A 16995-nucleotide genomic window follows, 5' to 3' on the forward strand; every position below is an offset into this window, starting at 1 on the left:
GACGGCGACGCGGACTGGAGCAGAGCAGTCGAGGCGGATCGACCAGCGCGGAGGTGGAGCAGCCCGACGTCAAGGCAAATCCGGCGGCGCATCACGAGCAGGCTCCGTCCCTTCCCTTTTTCCCCATCCCCATCAAGAGCCACCGCCGCCGCTCACGGGCACCTCTGGTCGAGGAGGAGGCGCAAGCGCCGGTCGTCCGGTCGCAGCCGCGTCATGGAGGTCCGCCATCACCGGTGTTGGGAGAGGCCTCCGGCGAGGACGGGGATGGTCACGGGCTCCACGCCAGCTGCCAGGCATCTCCTCTCTCTCCATCTCGACATGCTCGCATGCACCTCCTCTTCACGTCTTCGTTCGTATCTGGATGGGGATGGAATGCCCAGGTGCTGGATCTGGATGGGGATGGAAGGAAATGGGAGGAGAGGGGAGACAGAGCATATAGGACGGGGATGGCGCTGGATCTCGACATGCTCGCCGGCGAGCCATGCAGCTCCCACGCCACGCGCCGCTCCAGTGCCCATTCGGCGAGGCGCGGGACCCACGAGTCGTGGGTGGCGCAAGAAAGCGCCGCCGCCAGTGTGGTCCCGTGTGGAGAGGAGGAGAAGATGATCAATTCTCAAATGCCATGGTATGAACATCCAAACACGAATCGGTATTCACTAGCTCCTTACGACCCCATCTAGCAATTTTATCTACATCCAAACAATGGTTTTGGTATTGTAACCCAATACCAATACTACTCTGATTTGGTATTGAAGCCAATTCAATGCCAAGGTCTCCAATATCGACATCCAAACTGAGCCTAATAGAAATTCTATTTGTTTTGATAAGCACCAAACAATTTACGCCATGTTCGCTTGACTTATAAGCCGTACTTTTTTAGCCAACGAATAATATTTTTTTCTTACAACAAATCAATCAAGTCATGGCTTATCAGCCAAGCGAACAGAGCATTAATTAGTAAGCATACGATGAGGCCGATATGTGGTTACATTTGATTCAAAGATAAATAGATATTCTATGCTTATTTAATCCAAATAAGGTGCACCAAAAAATCATCACACGATTATATGATAGCTTTAGGAAGTATAACCGTTTACAGGTATGGAAACGGACAACTTTCTCAACATATATATTCATATACATTATCATAGTTGTTTTCTCTTTTCGTTGCCGATCCAAATGGAGCTGCAATCTGTACCAAGTTAGCAATCTCCTGTTGGTGACTGTGAAATCCTAGCTTGCAATCTGTACCAAGTTAACATCGACTCTGAAAATTTATGCTGCTGTACCTTAGTAAGGTATGGGGTTGAACATCACAGGAAAATTACATGAATAATTAGTAAAAAAGTATACATAATTTTTTATTAGTTTAGCCTTACATAATGTAAATTAGACAGTGCCAAATGTTTTCAGTTGTCAGGAAAAAGGATCAAACCCTGCTATCATTAACGCATAAGCTATCAAATATAAGGTTTACAAATGTTGAGAATTGACAGTTTTCATTAGTGATGATGCCAGGAATACTACTCTTTTTAACCCCTATTACAGAAGTAGTTACAAATTAGAGCAAAGGAACTATGATGAGAGTAGAATTGTATATGTGTGGCAATAGGGTGGAAACTTATTGGTTTTAGTCCCAGGCAGCTACATAAACTCTGCAAAAATATCTTCAGGACCATTTCGTGTGTGTCCCTTATCCTATAATAGATTGACACAGCTTGACAAATAGACTGTTTGTAGAATCTAAAATATCTTCATTTGATATATCTGTTTGAACACATGGATAATGTCAACAAGGTCTATATTTGACATTTACATGGGCAGTGCAAATGAGACTAGTATAAAAAATATGAGATGAAATGGAAGAGGTGATTTTCTAACTCGAATTGTATACCACTGAGCAATAGAGGCAGACGTGGAGATAGCCTTTAAGAAGCTAAATTGGTTTCTGTAAAAATGAGGCAACAAGATTGTATTTGAGAAATTAAATTGTGCAATGTATTATAGAGAGGATATGTATTACCTTTTTGCCTCTCATGTAATGTTCCCCTGTTTAGTATAAAGAGAGACTTTGTTGGTCTTCTACTCTTCTTTTCCCTTTTTTTCTTCAGATAAGATGGTGGAGGGAGGGGAGGGGGGGGGGGGGGGGGGGGGGAGATAAGTTGAGTATCCTGTGTAAGTACAAAACAATGGCCTACAAATTATTAAGTCTTTATTACATATTAAACTAGTTAGCTTTTTTGAAGTGAGTTTACCATTGACCTTCTCGAGCAAGTTGTCATAGATTTAAATTAGTTAGTATCATGGGTTGTATACATCATTATTCTGCTATATAATTAGGATTGAGGTCATTTCCACTGAAAACGAACAGTATCCGAGCCAGAGTAATAACATGTATAACAGTCACTGAGCTCTTGATGCCACAGAACATCATGCTAATAGAGGAATTGAATCACTTTGAAACTGAATGCAGCTTAACCATGGGTTTTGCTTACACAGTAGGATATTCTTTTCTACTTTAGCATTATGCATCTCAGGGATTGCCAGACCGAAAGAAGAAATACTTGTCGAAGCATTCTGGTATGTTTTGAGCAAAACAACATGATTTTCTAGTGGTCTGAATTCTCTAAAAGGCAAAATAGTGGCATGAGACTGACTTTTTTTTGCTGTTGTATATTCAGATTTTCCATATATCTGATTGCTAAATTTCCAAATCACTTACTAAATAGGATAGTTAAAAGAAGATTTTCGGACTTGACTTGTTTCTTGTTCTTTTATACACAGGTGGACAACTAATGATAGCCACAACTCTATAACCTTGTTGCTTATATATTATCATGCATTCATATATTTGTAAGAAATGTGGAGCTAGTATAAAAATCTAGAAATGATTTTTTTGGTGGTAAAAAAATATTGAACCTCTAAATTTTGGAATTTTATAGCAGTATATAGTATTTCTAAATTTACAAATTCCTTACTAAACAAATCTAGATATCAGTGTTGATTTCAATTGGCATGGACAACCTGCACACTCATTGAAATATCCAATAAAAAAGGAATTTTAGAATTGAAACTTGCAAAAGAATCTGCAATACACATCAAGCATGCCTCTCTTTTTGTAAAGTTGCCTTGAACATGTATTGCATGTCTTTTGTCAACGTGCTGGATATCTCGTGAAGACCTTAAGAACTGTGGCGTCTCCTTTGTTGTTTGCTCGGAGGACCTACGTTCTAGCACATGGAAAAAGGAAAGCCACAGACAAACGAAAGGAGGAGTGCCTAGCAGAAGTTGCATAGCCGATGAGATCCGGCGTCTGCTCATTCTGTCGAACACATTGTTTCAGTACAACTTGTTTGAGTATGTGCTAATTAACACGGTCATGGATCCAGGCAACGGCAATAGAGAAAACCAATTGCTTAAGAACCATTATTCTCAGAGTCACAGTATCACCCTCTCGGCCTCTCCTTACGACGCAGAGGGATGGTCGTTGAGGAAGCCGAGTAGCAGGTCGTTGACCTGCTCCTGCACCAAGTGGCTCCCCTCCGGGATGTAGGTGATCTTGAGGTCCGGCATGAAGTTCTTCATGATGCCGCTGCGCATGGCGGTCTTGAACCCCGGGAACTTGAAGCAGTAGTCCTTCTCCCCCATCACCATGAACACCGGCACCTGGAACTTAGCGTCAGCTTGTTCGGTTGGCTGGTTCGTATCGTTGCTGGTTCGTGAAGAAGTGCTGCTGGCTGGTTTGTGTGAGAGAAAAAAACTATTTCGGTTGAAAATTTACGATCGTTTACGACAAGCCAAAGCCAAACGAACAGACTGCTGGTGTATAGCTCTGCCCAATCAGTTTTCCATGGAAGCAAAAAAAAAAGAAAAAGCAAGGAACATTTCAGTCTTTTCAGTCTCCAGTCTTTGTCGTTTGGCTGCCGAGAGGAGTGCGGTGGCGCGCGCCTACCTGTACGGCATCTTGAGCGGGTAGCCGAAACCGGACTTCTCGTAGAGCTTGGCGTAGGCGTCCAGGTCCTCGGTGAACCAGTCCGGGAGGGGCGTCGACAGGTCGGCCAGGTCCATGATCTCCTGCCCTTCCTTGGCGGTCGGGATCTCGGTGCCGGAGAAGAGCACGTAGACGGTGCGCACCACGCGCCTCACGTCGAACCGGCCGACGTCGGCCTCCGCCCTGCCCGGCTCCTGCGGAAGAGAAGCAAAAGGAACACCAGCTGCAGAGTGTCGTGTCGATTTCGATAAGAAGAAGAGTTCAATTGATGCGGTCAGTCAGTGCTACGCACGCGCCAGCGCCGGATGTACAAGCCTTCGGGCATGGCGTCCAAGGACATGGGCATCGGGCTCAGCGGGTGCGGTCCGGGTGCTGCAGCGCGAACTCGTACGCAGGCATGGCGCCGAAGTCTTTGCCCACCAAGAACGCCTGCATGCACGCGCGCGCGGCAATAACTCAGTTGTTGGAATTGGATGGTCCGTCCATCCTTTCGGTGAGCTGTTGCTGACCTTCGGGACGCTGAGGGCGTCGAGGATGCCGAGCACGTCGGCGACGAGGTCGTCAAGGGAGGCCGCCTCGTGCTCCGGCGGCTGGTCTGCCTGCCACGTGTCTGCTATGCCTTGGACTTGTCGTTTGGGCCCTTCCGCGGTTCCGCTGGTTGGACGTAGGAGTACATCAGCTTGCAACTTGGTGTTTTCCGAAGACGGGGCGAGGACAAACACTGGACAGGCAGGAACCATATAATCCATCGATCAGCGTCACTGCACCAGTGGCGTGCAACTCCTTTTGCACCGAGCAGGACTGAAAACCTCCGCGAAGGCAGCTGTACTTGAAAAAGATGCACGTCTCGTTTTTTTTTAAAAGCAATCAATTTTAAATTAGACTAGATTTATAAAAAAATAGTAAATAAATGTACTATACAAATATATAATATGACTAATCTAATACTATCTTTCTCGTTTGAGTTCTGATATTGATATCCCAAATATCGCTTTTGGAGCGAAAGCCCACCCACCACCAATTGAGCCCGATCTGACCTGGATGCGCGCCACGGCTACATCAGCCCGAATTTTGCATGTTCTTCTGTCAGCTAGGTTTGCTTGGGAACTGGCGACTGTCTGACTGTGCTGGTTCTGTTCGATGCAATGTCTTGAGTTTTGTTCCACAAATTGAGAATGAGACCTCGTTTAGTTCTAAAAAATTTTCCTAACGAGTGTTACAGTAGCCATCACATTGAATCTTACGATACGTGCATGGAGCATTAAATGTAGATGAAAAAAAACTAATTGCACAGTTTGGTTGGAAATCGCGAGACGAACGTTTTGAGCCTAATTAGTCCATGATTAAATACTAATTGCTAAATAAAAATGAAAGTGCTACAATAACCAAAATCCCAAATTTCGCCCAACTAAACAAGGGGATTGCAAATTTGCAATGTCTCGAGTTTCGTTCCACAAATTGAGACAATCGGCCTGTTCGTTTGTTGGTTTCTGGGCTGATTTGGGCTGGCTGGTGCTAGTTTATTGTGAGAGAAAAACACTGTTGGCTGACTGATTTGGGCTGGCTGAAACCAATAAGCGAACAGGCCGAATAATGGCTCGGGGTAGTACTGTCTACGGGAGACTAGTGCAAGTGGGTCGATCCTAAGCAGGACTGTAGGACCTACGGATGCCGGTGAAGCTGATGGCAAGAAAGAGCAGGAAGCCAAGTTTTTATTTTATTAAGGGCCGGCAGGAGTTCTGCCCGGCATATATTAGACTGCCCACAATGTATCGTTTTACCGGTGCTTGAAGAGGAGAGAGAAGGTCCAAGCACCGGTGCCGACCATTGCGAGCGATGTTGAGTTCCCACAAAAATTGGGCACCGAGTCATGTAGAAGCATCGATGCTTCAAACTTCTCTCTGGCAACATGCATGTACATGAGAGAGAAAAATATGCACAAGAGAGAGAAAAGCTGTCTAGTTGTTGCTTTTTACTGTTTAGTGGGTCCTACACGATGCCTGCCCATTGTAGCTTATCTCCATCGATGCTGAGTTTCTACTTTTAGTTTTGGGCATCGATGCACACACTGTGGCCAGTCTTAGTAAGAGATGTTTTACTGTACTTGGAGGAACCGGTAGTTCCTCCTAGGTACCGTTTAGTTCTATTTCATTTTGCAAAATTTTTTAAGATTTCTCGTCACATCGAATCTTTGGACGCATGCATGAAGCATTAAATATAAATAAAAAATAAAACTAATTATACAGTTTAGACGAAATTCACGAGACGAATCTTTTAAGCCTAATTAGACTATGATTGGACACTAATTGCCAAATAACAACGAAAGTGCTACGGTACCATTTTTCAAAAATTTTCGCCAACTAAACAAGCCCTTACATTTTTTTTTCCAGCTGTCTTGTGTAAAAGTAATTAATTAAGGATAGTTTAGCCATTTCACTAGTATACGGAACGCACACATGCATCAGTGACGGAGACAGTTAGGCGGCTTGCCGCCGCCGCCGCTAGCCTGCACGAGGCACACTGGTGCCGGCGTCTGTCTTGCCCAGGCTCACCATCGCTCGCCTGCAAGGGATAGTTTAGCCATTTCACTAGTATACGGAACGCACACATGCATCAGTGTCGGAGACAGTTAGGCGGCTTGCCGCCGCCGCCGCTAGCCTGCACGAGGCACACTGGTGCCGGCGTCTGTCTTGCCCAGGCTCACCATCGCTCGCCTGCAAGGGCTTGCGACTTTGCCGGCGAGCCGCAAGGGATCGACACTGCCCGGCGCTCGCCTGAAAGGGCCTGCCGCCGGCCGCTGCAGGGGATCGACGACTCCGAGCTTTGCAGGGGTCGCTCGCCTGCTCTCCCAAGGGCTCACCGGCAATGAGATTCCCATCCTCATGACCTCATCCAAGTAGAAGAAGTATAGGAGGTGGCAGCTGATGATAATTGCATTGCGGATCAAGCAGTGTGATTTTGCATTCTTGAGATGTTCAACACAGGCAGAGTAAAAAATTACTAAAGTCAATACAACAGTCCTGAATTCTGATTCTCTAAGGGCCTGTTTAGTTCCCCTCCAAAACGCAAAATTTTTTAAGATTTTCGGTCACATCGAATCTTTGGACGCATGCATGAAGTATTAAATATAAATAAAAAATAAAACTAATTACATAGTTTAGACGAAATCCACGAGACAAATCTTTTAAACCTAATTAGACTATAATTGGACACTAATTGCCAAATAACAACGAAAATGCTACAGTGTCGTTTTGCCAAAATTTTCGGCAACTAAACTGGGCCTAAGCAGAATAGCAAAATCTAGGATCTCGGGGGCAGATTGTTAATACATAGTCTTCCTTTTCCAAAGTGACATTTAGCATTACATGTTTGTTCAGTTGAATTTTCTGTTTATTCACAAATGCAGATTGTTTATCATTGCCTCAAAAGACTGTTTATGTTCTTCTCTGGTGTACGCTTCTATGCCTGCACCTTGCTCGTCGGTGTTTCGAGTTGCCATCGACAAGTAAATTTTTAATATTACGTGTCTGGCTCGGATGATGTGTTTAGAGGACACAAGGTTTATACTGGTTCAGGCAGAATATCTCTACGTTCAGTTCGTTGCTGCTGCTCATGTTACTAGCACTGAAAGTTCGTAATAGAGGTTACAAACGGACGAGACAGGGACCGGTCCCAAGTCTCTGATGAAAGGAGTAAACGGGTGCTGAGAGAACTCAGTTGCTACTCGGCCGTGTGTTCGGGGTTCGATAGGTTCGTGATGATTCGATCGAATCTAGCCTGAATCGATATGATGTGTTGCGATGCCTCTTATGGGACGCACTGCTTTCCTTTTATAGGCCAAGGAAAAGCATGGGTTACAGCAGAGGAAAAAGAAGAACGAGAGAGAGAGCCGAAGGCCTTTAGGATCGTTGGGTCATTCTTCTCCTTCATACGGGTCCCGTCGACCCTATAGATGTGAACAGGTACGGCTTCGCGTCGCGGTCCTATCCGTCACTAGCGCTATGCGCAGACGTCATATGCTGGTCATGGCGCTCCACTCCGTCCTAGCGAACGTCGTGGTGAACTAACGCGCCCGTCAGTGTTCGTACAGGGGTTAGGTAGAACAACACCGATACGCCCGACGTTGTTCTTGATATGAATCCTCTGGTATGGCCCATCAATGCCACGGGTTACATCGAGGCGTGCTAGTCTCTTCCCTGGTATCAGAGCTTTGACTCAGGCCCATACGCTTGGACCTGGAGTGGTTGACGGCAGCATGGGTCTCCATCGGGTGAGGCGGGGCCCATGGCCTTGGGGTCGGGCGAGGCGAAGTCCTCCCCTAGAGGCTGGACGAGGTGGAGCGCAGACCCAAGGGTCGGGCGAGGCGGAGCCCATGGCCTCAGGGTCGGCCGGTCGGGCGAGGCGGAGTCCTCCCATAGAGGTCTGGCGAGGCGAAGCGTAGATCCAAGGGTCGTGTGAGGCAGAGCCCGCGACCTCGGGGTTGGGTGAGGCAGAGTCCTTCTCTAGGGTCGGGCGAGGCGGAGTGCAGGCCCAAGGGTCGGGCGAGGCAGAGCCTACGACCTTGGGGTCGGGCAAGGCGGAGTCCTCCCCAGAGGCCGGGCGAGGCAAAGCGCAGAACCAAGGGTCGAGCGAGGCAGTGCCCTCTCCCAGAGGCCAGACGAAGAGGAGCTTGCGCTCCGGGGGTTCGGTTGGAGCTATAATCGTGCTCTTGACTATTTGGATGAGTCAATATTAATGGTCATTAGCTCCTCCTCTTTGGGTACCCTAGTATTGGTCCCCGATAGTAGTCCCCGAGCCTACGGAGGAGTAGAAAACTCCTTTAGAGGTTTTTCCGAGCGGGAGGACCCTGATGGCCTTGGCCTCATTTTGTCGCCCACGGCGTGACCTGGGGATGGTGATTCCCTTTCGCCGAGATCGAACCCCTCGAGGGTATAGTCGTGAGGTTTGGTGGGTCGAAAAAATGTCCTTCCCTAATTTCGACCCCTTTAGGGGTTTGTCGTTCTACGACCGTGCGTTCGGTCACCTTGCGAGCCCAACTTTCCTCGAGCCCCCACACGTAGCGGGGGTCCGGTCGAGGATTGGCTTATCTTTGTGATCATCACCTTGTCCATGGTTTCCACAACCGGAGGGCCTAAGCCGTACCGTGATTTTCCTCTATGGACGAGCCACAGTGCTCGGTGAGTTGTTAGCTGGCTAGTCTAAGTGGGGCCCCGACGTCCCGTTCATGGGGATCTGGCTCGGGTCAACTAGTGACCGACCCCAGACCCTCAGCGGTCAATCCATATAGTTCTCGGGTCCGTTCGACCAGTCTCGAGGGCCTTCTGCCTTTCTTTTGAGGAAAAAAACCATGGATCGTATCCCGCTGAGACTCGAACATGAGCCGAGATGCTTGCGGTGCTCGTGCACCTGGGTATTGGCCGCTAGCAGGCCCATCCCTTTCCTCCCCTCACTTCAAAAAAGCGCTCGGAGCAGTTGTCGAACCCGTCGGTGGGGCAACCTTCGAACTCTTGGGCCTAGACGGGCCGTAGTAGAGTTTTTAGGTCTGTATCCTTTACCTGTGATGGGTCGTGGCCTATCTGGAGAGGTGAAACGTTGGTGAATTTTTCGACGGAATGGACAGAGATTTTGTGCACGCGTCCCATGGTGAGACGTGGTGGTAGATTATGGTAGGCGTGGAGATCTAGGCGGGTGCTTGGTTTCCTCGCACCTGGGTTCCATACCTTGCATCCTTGCCTCCACAGCCATGACCACCGCCGCCAATCGCTTAGGTTTCTTGTCTCCACATCCCCATCACCGTCGAGCCCGCATCCGTCCGCCCCCACCTCCAATGGATCTATGGTGTCGCTTCGACATCACCTTCCTACGCATGGAAGGCCTCGTCCATCGCGGTCTTCTCCGCACGCGGACCTCGACCGAGGAGTGGCTGCTGTCCGGTGAGGAGGATCTGCCATCACCGCTCGACGGCTATGTGGTGTCATTCACCCACTTCCATGAGCGTGGGTTCACGACCCCCGCCCATAAATTTCTTCAGGGCTACTGCACTATTACAAGATTGAGCTATAGCATCTCAACTCCAACAGGATCCAGCACATGGTGGCGTTCATCGCCCTATGCGAGGGGTTCCTAGGGATCAACCCCCACTTTGATCTGTGGAGGTACTTCTTCGCTGTCACCCTCCAGAAGAAGAGGGAGAAGAGCGGCAGGCAGGAGCTGCATATGCCATTGGGGTGCGCCGACATCTAGCTCTAGAACAATCGGGTCGACGAGTACACGCCCATGTGGCTCTCAACATCCAACAAGGGGTGACACTCTTAGTGGTTCTACCTCAAGCGCGCTAGATAGGGGGGTATGCGTACTGCTCTCTAGGCGAACAAGATGGTCATCATCCCCGGTTCCATGGCTATGCCGAACGGCCTCACATTCACCATCGACCAGATCACCTGGACCACTGGCTCCGATGACTTCATCGCCATGACCCCAGAGGAGGCACAGGTTCAATCTGCATCGACCACTGCTTCACCTACATCGGCTATGGCTCCGACCATGGTGGATCTGGCTCCGACCACGCCAGCATCGTCTTCAGCCACGCCGACAACCCATCGTCTGCTTCCCCGCTACAAAGGGAGGCAGATCGACAACACCGACCTACTCAACTCCATCGATCGGGTCAGCACCAAACTTGCCAAAACCCTGGCTCTGGTAAGTTCGATTCAAAGTCAACCTAATGAGCAGGTAACTATGACCCACAACAGATCTACCCGACCAGCTCGGGCCAGTTGTCCTGCACGACTCGGTATGGATCTCGTGGTCACATCTACTCCTGAAGGGCGCTTTGTTCATCGCCGGCCAGCCCCTGTGATGGGTCTCTGCCTCTCTGAGTACGAAGCCTCGACGGAGAACCACCAGGCCTAGCCCTACGGCCTGCGCAACTTTGTCAACATGGTCTAGATTGAGGATTATCAAGAAGGATCGGTCCACACAGTTCAAGAGGGTGGCTCAAGCTCCTCGTCCGGCATCGCATCTAATGCCTCCGTCCACACCGAGCTCTAGCATCATGACGATGAAGGCGTTGAATACGATCTGGATATCTTAGACCATGCCCCGGGATTCCCACCATTCCCATTCTTCCCACCAAGGCGAGGAGACTTGATCAATGTTGTCAGTAATGATGAATCACCGGCAGTCGGCGAAACAAAACAAGAAAGGCTAGCATGCGAAGCACGCAATATTGACTGGTTTAATCACCGACAAATCGAAGTCGAGGCAGAAGAGGAGGCCCGACGCATAAGGGTCCAGCCATGCGACCTTAACAATGCCTTTGACAGGGTGGGGGACAAGCAGGTCTTCAGGACTCCAAGCGCCAACGTAGCTGTTGCTATGGCAACAATGCAACGACTACCCAATACCCTAGAAACACAGGCAGTTCATGATGATATACAAGCTTACCTGACGGCTGCTATGGCCCAGACCGCAGAGATTGTAAATCAAGCCCGGGCTCCATCCGTCTCAGTCAAATCAAGCCACAGCCACTAGTACTCAAGTCACTCACAGCCACCCAACCAACGTGGCTCGCGCAACAACGACCCATCAGACAACCGTCAAGGTAGAAACGGTGGCCATGATGGTGGTCGGGACGACAACTGTTGTCGAGATGACAACCGCCGCGACTATCGGGACAACAACTATCGAGACAACCATGATAATCGCCGCGATAACCACAGTCACAGGATTAATAAGGGTGGCAACCGGGATCGCCGTGATGGCAATAACGATCTCCGCCATTACCTCGGAGAACGCGATCCGCGCGATCGCATTAACCAAAGAGCCAACGATCGTGCATCCCACGAAAGCTATCACCGTATGGAATATGATACTGCCCATGGCCCTCTGGGTTTGAAGCAGTTTACTCCGCACCTTCGCCAAGTCATATGGCCCAAGAACTTCAAGCTCGAAAAACTTTAGAAGTACGACAGCAAGGAGAACCCCGAATTATGGGTCATGCTCTACGAAACCGTGCACAGATCAGCCATGGCTAACAAGCACGTCATGTCTAACTACTTCCCAGTCGTTGTCGGCCTTGCAGGCCACCAATGGCTGGTCAGCTTGCTGGCGAACTACTTTGATTCCTAGCAAGAGCTCAAGCAAGCTTTTATCGACAACTTCATTGCTACTTGCGAGTGTAACAGAACCGACCAATTATACGAAATTAAGTAAGAAAATCATCCGCCAGAGCAGACGATTTAGCAAACTTAAGCCCGTATAACCCGGTAGTCCATGAAATCATGAATGATTTCAAACCAACTCACATATCAGCCAAGATCGTAATAAGTTTAGCGGTTACCATCACATATTACATAAAAGTTCGCATCACATGTACATCAGAGTTTAAACATAGTTATTACAAAACGAGTTCAAATAGAAGTAGCGGAAGCCATTTGTTCAAAACCACACACACTCACACGGAGTTTAAATACAGTGCCAGCTAATGATCATCTCCAACAAAAGCATCAGACGAGACATAAGGAATGACCATGCCCATGGTCCTAAGCATCACCCATCGCATGATAAAGGCAGTTGATACAGTAGCCGTAATACATCTGCCCATCTGCAACAAGTGGGAATAAAACCCTGAGTACGAGAAGGTACTCAGCTAGACTTACCCGACATAACCGAAAATAAAGTGACACCAAGGATTATGAAGGGCTTTATAGTAGGGTAGCTGACTCATTGCAAAAAGGGGCATTTTTAGTATTTGAAGAACCTTTCCAAAAGCATTATTGTCAAGTTAATTATTATTAGCCTGTCGACTACATTTGCACCTATACTAGAGCAAACATGTGATTAAACAAATAATGATAACCAATGATCATTAACAACTTTCATAATGTCATATTCATTATAACTGTCCAAGTGTTCCATCAACATTACTACGATGAAGTCACTCAAGTCAAGTGCTCACTATCCAGGAGCGATGGATATTCGAATCGATTCCTAACCAGCTGGTGATTTATTCCTTACACAAACCTCACTCACCCGCTAAAATGAGGTATCGGTCACCGAGTCAACTATCCAGGAATCTTGAGTTTGCCAGGAACCACATGTACCCAGGGGCTGACCGACTGCCCTTTGGTCTTATCATCGCACCCCCGTGTCCTACCACACCTACTTCGATATAGTGCGCTGCGGGCAATCTACTCGGCCCGAATAATCTCCCAGCTTCATGGTCGAAAGGTACTTTATTCGGCCAGCTAAATGTAAGGTATGCGTTCAACATGACTCGAGGCCCAACAACGGTCGGTCCTTAATCGACACAGACGGAAAGCACTACAGTCCAAAACTCTATAAGTCTCCGTCCGGTCTCAACTTCAATTAACACTTAGTTATACCATGACTACCTAGTTATCCAAGCAGATCTAGGTAACCACCTATAGCTCATAGGTGACAGGAAATCACCTGACTTCTACTGGTCTAAGCCAGCTAAGCATTGACTCGACTACGAATACCAGGGTAACAAGGATATAGTATAACAAAGATAGACAAGGTATAATGCAGCAACGGTTGCAAACAACTCCTGAACGTAATGCATCAATTAAAGTAAAGCATTTAATTAATAATTGCAAACTAGGGAGAAAAATGCTTCGGGGCTTGCCTCTCTCGAAGGAGCTCGGGCGGTGATCGGGGCACTCTAGAAGTTCCTCAACGTCCTCCTCGTCTGCTTCGGTCACTTCCTGCGGCTGCACCTCGAGCTGCTCCTCGGGCTCCTCGGGTATGATGACTGGGTTCTTGGTTTGTGATCCTATATGATGCGTGTGCGTAAGTGCTTATGCAAAAGGTGCATCGGATGAAATGAGCACAATGGATATGCTTGAATGCAAGGTAGTCAACATCATCCAAGAACATGTACTACAAGCACATGTCATCTACTACATTCTCTTCTACTACTAATATGCTAAGTCAACACATCTCATTAAATGCTTCAAAGATACACCAAAGCTTCACTAATTTCTTAATCATGCATAAAGCAACATTTGATTAAACCCTAATGAATAATAGGTTTGAATAGCAACATCTATTTTTATAGCTTAGAAAAATCTTAGAAAATTACCATAGCACAGTACTACCCTAAGTAGTCTATCATCAGATTTTTATGGCATTTGGATAAGTAGAATAGCCTACACAAAAATGACAAGCTTGGACCTAATTATGAGCATGAAAATACTTTGTATTATGAAAGGTGTCAAACAATAGATTTAGTATTTTTCCTAAGTTCTAAATAGTAAATAATCACTGTACAAAAATTATCACATGCATGTTTTATACAAATTTTGCTCTCTAGCAAAAATAACAAAAATCAGCCATTAAAGGCACTTGAACTACACCTCACAATTTTTCTACAGGACATGCATGACATATATTTTTCCTAGGAAGTACATTACACAAGAAGAGTAACAAACTTGGAAGCATATTTTTCTGATACATATAGGTTTTAATACACATTTTACAAGATATCAGCAATACCAAGAATTAAATAATGCTCTACATAAAAGTATCTAAAAAATGACATGCAATATTTTTATCATGTAGATCTAGTGACATGGAACCTAGTAAAATTTGTTTCAACAAATTTGAAGCCAAAATGAGTACACAAACATTTTCCAAAGTATTTATCTTCCCAAATAATAAAAGAAAAACTGAAACCAATTTTCCTATTACTACTGGGCCGGCCCATGGAAACGACTGGCCCACGGCCACTTTCGGCCAGCGCAAACCGAGCGGAGGGAAGGGCGATGGCTCGGCTCGGGGTTCTGGCCCAAAGCCGTCCTGGCCCAGCTCGGCCGAGGCGAGACGCCACGCCACGCCGGCGTTATGGTGGTGCGGCCGCTGCCAGCGGGCCGGCGGCCGTTGCCGACCACGACCGGGCAAACAGGCAGGCGCGCTGGGTCTGCAGGAAGATGACGAACCCGAGCAGGCTACTCAAAGGGATGGAGAAGGGACAGAGGAAGCTCTTCCACGGCGAGGCCAAGCGCGGCGGCGCCATGACCGACGGCGGCGAAAACGCGCAAGGCCGTTATACCTTGCTCAAATGGTGTCCCTGCAGTGAGCACCAGCTGCCGGGGAGCGAGGCAGAGCGACGTGTGCTCGATTGCGGGCAATGGTGGACCACCGGCGGCCAATTTTGCTGGTGGGGCTGCGGTGGCGATGACGGCGCGAGCAGAGCTCGGTGCGGGGCGAGGCAGAGACGCAGCGTAGGAGAGGAAATGAGGAGTGTAGGGAGAAGCGGAGCTGCAGTGGCTTGAAAATGGCAAGGTGTGCTTGCTTGCGGGGGCCACCGGACGCCACCCGACCGGCGTCACCGGCATGCGCTTGCCACGCGGCGCGGCGTGCCTGACGCGGTCGGACGTGTACGCGCGCGTGGGGGAAGAAGGAAGCCATCGCGCGAGGTGGGCTGGGCCGAGGCGAAGGCGTGGCGTGGGGTGGATCGTTGGGCTGGCTTCGGCTGGCGGGCCAGAAGTGAGGCGGCGGCCCGCTAACAGAGAGAAACAAATTTTCAAATTCTATTTTCAATGAATTTTCAAATATTAGTTTTCAAGTACCCTTTTGAGCAAGAAAATGACTTCTTTTGAAAATGGCCCAAAAATAAAAGTTGCTTAGAATTTAATCCTCTACAACTTTGCTTTAGGGACCAACTAAAAATTTTGCATAGATTTTGAATTGGGAAGCAAAAGCTAAATAGGGAGGATTTTGACCATTTTCAATAAAAATTTCAAATGCATATTTTGTCAAAAGTTTGAATACAAACTTTGCTCTAAAAATTATGCTAAATAATTCTAGATGATTTACAATTATAGCCAAACATGTTTTACTAACCTAGCAAGCATAATTAGGGCAAAAACAACTCTAAACAAGTGTATGCAATATTCATGTTTCATGAGCATGTTTCATACGTTTCGAAGCATGGTTTCAGTTATTATTTACATGATTAGGCATGGATACTTAGGATGCTTGATGATGCACAATATGCATGATTTGCGGTGCCTAAATGCTGGCATAACACCGGGGTGTTACAGCCCTCACCCCTTATAAAAATCTCGTCCCGAGATTTGAGTTATGAACCATTTGTTATAAAAATCTTCATAAGCTTTTTGTAGATATTCTCCTGTTTCCCAAGTTGCATCTCCCTCATCATGGTGATTCCACTGTATCTTGTATGTTTTCACCACACTATTCCAAGTAGCATGTTCTTTAGTGTCTAGCGCATAGACCGGTTGCTAACGATACACCAAATCTGATTTGAGTTGGATGCCCCGAGGTTCTATTCTTTCCTCCGGAACACGCAAACACTTCTTGAGTTGCGATACATGGAAAACTAGGAAGATGGTACTCATTGTCTCAGGTAACTCTAACTTATAAGCTACTGGACCTCTTCTTTCCAAGATCTTGTACGGTTCTACGAATCTAGCAGCAAGTTTTCTCCGGACTCCAAACTGTTTCTTCTTCATTGGCGTGACCTTCAAATAAACATAGTCACCAACTTTAAACACAAGGGGTCTCCTTCTGTCTGCATAACTTTTCTGACACGATTGGGCCGCCTTCATGTTTTGTTGAATAATATGAACTTTCTTCTCAGCCTCTTCTACAAAGTCAATGCCATAATACCTTCTATCTCTTGGCTCGACCCAATTCAGTGGTGTTCTACATTTTCTGCCATACAAAGCTTCGAATGGAGACATCTTGATGCTTTCTTGATAACTGTTATTGTAAGCAAACTCAGCTAATGGTAACCATGACTCCCATGATCCCCTAGAAGACAACACACAAGCTCTTAACATATCCTCAAGAACAGCATTCACTTGTTCAGTCTAACCATCTGTCTGAGGATGATAAGCGGTACTACGAATCAAACTAGTTCCCAAGCCTTTGTGCAAATGTTCCCAAAAGTGAGCCATGAACTGTGGCCCTCTATCAGATACTATAGTCTTTGGTATACCATGCAACCTCATAAT

At 47.3% G+C, this 16995-nt stretch overlaps 1 pseudogene; it reads right to left on the reverse strand.

The window, feature by feature from the left end:
- Positions 1-3465: 3465 nt before the first annotated feature.
- On the reverse strand, positions 3466-4405 carry LOC136538935 (uncharacterized; annotated as a pseudogene).
- Positions 4406-16995: the final 12590 nt, after the last annotated feature.

The sequence above is a fragment of the Miscanthus floridulus genome, chromosome 2 (genome assembly GCF_019320115.1).
Source record: "Miscanthus floridulus cultivar M001 chromosome 2, ASM1932011v1, whole genome shotgun sequence".
In the NCBI taxonomy this organism is placed as follows: domain Eukaryota; kingdom Viridiplantae; phylum Streptophyta; class Magnoliopsida; order Poales; family Poaceae; genus Miscanthus; species Miscanthus floridulus.